Genomic DNA, 5,646 nt, shown 5'->3' with positions numbered 1-5,646 from the left:
CCCTTATTAGCCTCCCATAGTTAAATTTTTACAACTAATTGTTATCTAGCAATATTCTATACTTTGCCAGCCTTAACAAACAAAAGGTATATAAGCAAACTACCCACAGGTGGGGACGTCAACCACAAGTTGAAAAATCAAACTATTACAACTTAGGTACTATTGACATTCAGGTGGCATTGTCTGACATAATATTTTGTTGTGGGGTGGTCCTATGCATTGTTAGGATGTTTACTGGCATCCCTAGCCTCTACCCTCTAGATGTCAGTAGTGTCCCCAGACTCAAGTAATGCCAATCAAAAATGTCTCTAGGTGTTGCTAGATGTCCTCAGGAGACAAAGCTGCCCCCAGCTGAGATCCCCTGGATTAAAAATAGAATTATCCATGTGGTGTTTGTGTTCTCTCTGCTTCCTTTCTTAGAGGACATACTAGGAGATCTAGGGGATTACTACTAGGGGAAGTCATGATTATTCTTTTTGGTAATAGACTTAAAGTGTTTCCTATTGGACTGAGGTCCTCAGATCCTCAGGAGCAAATGGCCAGACGCTTCCTTTGGTTTCTTGCTGCACTGACTTTTTCATGGGGTGGCTCATTAAGAAGATGGTTGATTTCATCAGAACAAAGAAGCAAGAGAACAAGAGAAAATGTAAGCAAGACCAAGGCAGTCTTTTGTAACCTAATCTTCAAAGTGCTATCCATCAACTTTTCCTATTCTGTTCATTATAAGCAATGAACTATGGCTAGCTCATACTCAGACAGAACCACTGGGGTGATTCTTTAGAAGTTCTTTAAAGTGGTTCTTCTAACCACTTTAGAAGCCTGACTACACCAGAATGCAAGGGAGGTAAAGTTTTTTTGAAAGTCTGCATGTCTAAAAAAAGGTCTTTTTTTCTACTTGCATATTTAATCAATAGTTTCAGCATAGAATCTCTGAAGGTGCTGGGCTGCCTCCCCTCCCTGACCCCCAAGGGCGGGCTGCCCTGAGAAGATAGGAAGGGGAAAGCGGGACCTGCAAGGTAGGGACACCTAACCCCTTCACAGCCCCCACTGCACCAGGAAGAGTCAGATCAGAAGTAGCTGAAGATTATAGAAGAGCAGACTTAAAAGAGAAAACGTAGAAGAGACAGTATTACTGATTATGTGCCAAACACTTTGAGACTCCTACGATCTGCAGAACTAGTCCTTACAGGAAAAATTTTTATCTTACAAGTTGTCTGAACAATCTGCATAGTAGACACAGAAAGTGATAAGAGAACTGAATGAAGATGAAATTAGGGCACTAAAACATTTTTAAAAAATGAGAAAAAAATTGACAAGCCTTCTGTCCAGGAACAAAACAATAAAGACATAGACAGCTATGCCTAGAACCCCAATGCAGGAGGTAAAGAACTGGATGAAAACATTTTACCTTTAACCCTTGAAGAGAAGGAAAATAATACCTAAGATCTTTATTTGAAAATTTGATTCTTATGTAAATAAAACCTACCTCTGGAAGGACCTGAGGCTGATAAAATCCCATAAACTCTCTAAACTCCTGTATCTTTCAAGCATTGCTGAAGTGCAGGATAAATTCTGGTGAAGTGGTCCTGAGAAAGCACTAGGAGGCACCATCTAACAAGTTCCATTGGAAAATAGCAAGAGCCAGACGCTAGATCTGTTCGGGAAGAACCCATCAGGCAAGTGAGACCCACTCCCCCTTCATGATCACTGGTGTGTGGACATAGGGGAACATCCACCAGTGTTGGCAAGATCTGTTGATGAATCCATACCTGGGAGAAGAATCTGTGGGCTTCCTGCTCTATGAAGATAAGGTGGAAATTTGGGGTGTGTACTTTCACATTGTAATAACCGGGAAGTAGGGATTAAATATGGAGTACTGTGGCGCCAGGAATACCATATGTCCAGTAGATTTTCATCAAAAATGAACTGCTTCTCTCAAGACTTTTAGAGAAATAGTCCTAAGCTCTCTATACACTCTGCTCTTCCTATGCCTTAAATAATGCAGTTAGCAAAATCAGTGCCTGTTATGGCAGTTAACTATTGTACTGGGAACGACTGAGGAAGTCTGTTCTTTTATCCATCAATCACAGCAACTCATATATGACAATGTAGTTTCTGTCTTTTCTCTGAATAATGAAGAAAAAAGTAATGACCTGAAGGAAATTTGTCATTCTCAAATTGAGAGACAAGCATGGTGTTTTTGAAATTTTAATACATTTCCTACAAGCACTTGTTTTATGTTTAGATGGCATAGTGACACAAATACTAGATGGAATAACCGTGGCTGGCTGAGAAGATGTCCTTCTGCCATACATCAACAGATTTTTTTATTTTATTTTTGTCATTGTTGTTCTTAAAAATAGCCTATCTTGGGGCACCTAGGTGGCTCACTCAGTTAAGTGTCCAACTCTTGGTTTCCGCTCAAGTCATGATCTCACAGTTTGTGGGTTCACACCCCACGCTGGGCTCTGTGCTGGCCTGCTTGGGATTCTCTGTCTCCCTTTCTCTGCCCCCACCCCTCATGTGGTCTCTGTCTCTCTCAAAATAAATAAATAACCTTAAAAAAAAAAAAGTCCTATCTTTTACAAGAACCCTTGGACAAAATCCCCACATGACAAATCTTAGATGTTTTGTTTGCAGCTAGCAGCTTCACTATAGTTTTGCATTCACTAATAAGGTGATGGAAAACACTAAATTAACCACCGATTTTGGTTTGAGGAAACCATAAATTTGATAACCAACCTAATATTCAAATGAAATTCCCTGAGAAATTCCACAGAGCACAGCAAGGTGACTTGGAATCTCAACTAGCGTCTGAGAATTACTATAAAAGATCCCTAAGTGTTGCAACAGGGCAAGGCATTACTCAGAGACTTAAAGATATATTCTCAGAACAACACCCCAAAGCCTTTAAATACTTATCTCGGGTATTTTCTATCATGGGACAGCTCAAATTCAATGAAACAGAGGTGCCATGCTGACTGCCTTGTAGAGAAGTGACTCAGCCAATCCTGACACACTCTCAGCTCAGTTTCCGTGTTAGAAAATCAAGTAGAAACACAGAAGGAAAGAGGTAGAGCTCCCAATCACCACTTATGAAGCCCTCCATCTGCCTCGCTTCAAGTTTCTTCCTCATGTTTATGCATTGCTGAAAGTCTTGTGTATTCTTCCTGTGATTTGTTTGAGGATGAGTGCTGTGAATACACTCAAATGCATCTCAAATGCCTTCCTGGGGAACACTTTGAAAGAATGAAGGTTAAGGAAGTTGGCTTTGCCTAACATAAATGTTTTATATAAATCATCTGGATTTAATGGTAGATCCATACATCAAACTCTACACAAACAAGTCAGTGCTACACAAACAAGTCAGAATTGCCTACAGATAATTAATGAACCATTAAAAATACTTAAGAAAATGTTTAAAAATAGGTTTTTTTCCTATGTTTAAAATTTGGAGGCAAAGTTGTAAGGTGTTTGTAGGCCACTTAAGCACTAAATACCTTTGCCTATGGGCCTCTTACTGAATATATTAGCCATTGCTAATCTATCTGTTTAAATAACCACTTATTTTAATGCTCACACCTTGAGGATTTATCTGTTCTTCCAGAAGATAGTATTGAAAGTACCATAGTTCATTTCTGCATGATCTCTGGCTCTGGCACTCTAGAAATGTTTAAAATCATTTTGGATATAGCATTATTATCGCTGAGGATCCAATTGTATGGAGTTATCACTTCTTTGAAAGAATAAATTTGAGGGATGTTAGAGAGGAAAAAATAGATTTTATAAAATGTTACAATGAAACAACTGACCTTTGACTAGCTGGGGTTTTAAGTATATTGTTAAAGATTTCTAATGTACAGTTAATGGAATTATCAGAGAGAGGGAAACGGTGAGCTCATTAAATAAGAGTGTCAGTGCAGGTTTTGTCTTTATTAAGTGAACCTAAAGGAACAAGTTACAGTTGAAATTCAAATGTAAGCAACTCGCATTCTTGTTCCATATCTGGTTGTTGCTATTTGTTACTTTGTTGAGCCTACACTTTCCTGAGTCTTAAGCTTTTAATCAGGTATATGTTAAACACTTCTGTTTCATGATCAAACCAGAATCAGAGGCCATGGATACTGACAATTGATCTATCTATTTTCTTCTGTCTTTTCCTGTGACTGTATCTACTTCTTCATTTTGATCTGGAAAACTTATAAAAATAAGGGGTTTGTGGTTTATCTAGGATTAATGCAGAAAATATGGCTATTATTTTTAGTGAGGAAAGTCAATTTTATTTCAATCTAAGTAATAAACTTACTTCAATCTAAATAAAATAAGTTTTATTTTTCAAAATTGTTTTAAAGAAAACAGTATTCCCAGATACGTTCACTAGTGAATTCTACCAAATATTTAAGGAAGAAATCACACCAATTCTCAATAATCTCATCCTAAAAATAGAAACAGAGGGAATATTTCCTAACTGATTCTATGAGGCCAGAATTACCATGATACCAAAACCAAAGACATCACAAAAAAAGGAAACTATAGACAGACTCTTATGAATACAGATGCTAGAATGTTTAACAAAATATTAGAAAACCAAATCCAATAATGGATACAGAAAATTATATACCATGGCCAAATGGGATTTATCTCAGGTATGCAAGGTTGATATACCATTTGAAAATCAATTAATGTAATCCATTACATCAATAAGTTAAAGAAAATTACATGATCACATCAAAATGCAGAAAAAGTATTTGACAAAATCTGACTCCCTTTCCTCATAAAATCTATCAGAAAACTAGGAATAGAGGGAAGCTACCTTAACTTGATAAAGAACATCTACAGAAACCTACAACTAACACCATACTTAATGGTGAGAACTAGGCACTTTCCCATTAAGATCAGGAACAAGGCAAGGATGTCCCTTTCCACCTTCTTTTCAACATCACTCTGGAAGTCCTTGCTAATGCAACAGGGCAAAAAAAGGAAATAGAAGGTAAACAAATTGGGAAGGAGGAAATAAAATTGTCTTTGTTCACAGATGATGTGATTGTCTATGTAGCAAATCTAAAAGAGTCAACAGAAAAATTCGTAGAACTATTAAGCAATTATAGCAAGGATGCAGGATACGAGATTAATATACAAAAGCCAACCCTTTCTTTATATACTAGCAATGAAGTGGAATTTGATATAAAGCAAGGTTCTAAATGGCTATGCAATTATCCCAATGTCATTTATTTAGTAATTATTTTCCACATTGATTTCAAATAATGCCTGCATCATACAAAAAATTCTCATATACATTTCCAATTTTTAGACTCTCAAATACTATTGTATTTAAGTGTAGATTTCTGCATAATATACAAAACTGTTTTTATTGTTGTAACTCAATGATTAAATATCTAATTGGGTCAGTGTATTAGTAATTATTCCTGCATAGCAAATTACCCCCCAAACGGTAGCGTCTTAAAACAACATGTATTATCTCACACAATTTCTAAAGACCAGGAATCCGGTAGCAGCTTAGCTGGATTGTTCTGGGTGTCTCTTACAAGATTACTGTGGAGGTCCTGGCTGGGGCTGCAGTCATCGCAAGGCTTGACTGGGGCTGAAGAACCTACTTCTAAGCTCGCTCACATGATTGGTAGGCAT

At 37.2% G+C, this 5,646-nt stretch overlaps 1 pseudogene; it reads left to right on the top strand.

The window, feature by feature from the left end:
- The first annotated feature begins 600 nt into the window (after positions 1-600).
- LOC120243809 lies at positions 601-3,386 on the top strand (annotated as a pseudogene).
- The last annotated feature ends 2,260 nt before the right edge of the window (positions 3,387-5,646 follow it).

This window comes from Hyaena hyaena, unplaced genomic scaffold, assembly GCF_003009895.1.
Source record: "Hyaena hyaena isolate Hyena2069 unplaced genomic scaffold, ASM300989v1 scaffold_361, whole genome shotgun sequence".
Classification (NCBI taxonomy): Eukaryota; Metazoa; Chordata; class Mammalia; order Carnivora; family Hyaenidae; genus Hyaena; species Hyaena hyaena.
This window is presented reverse-complemented; position numbering and strand designations above follow the sequence as displayed.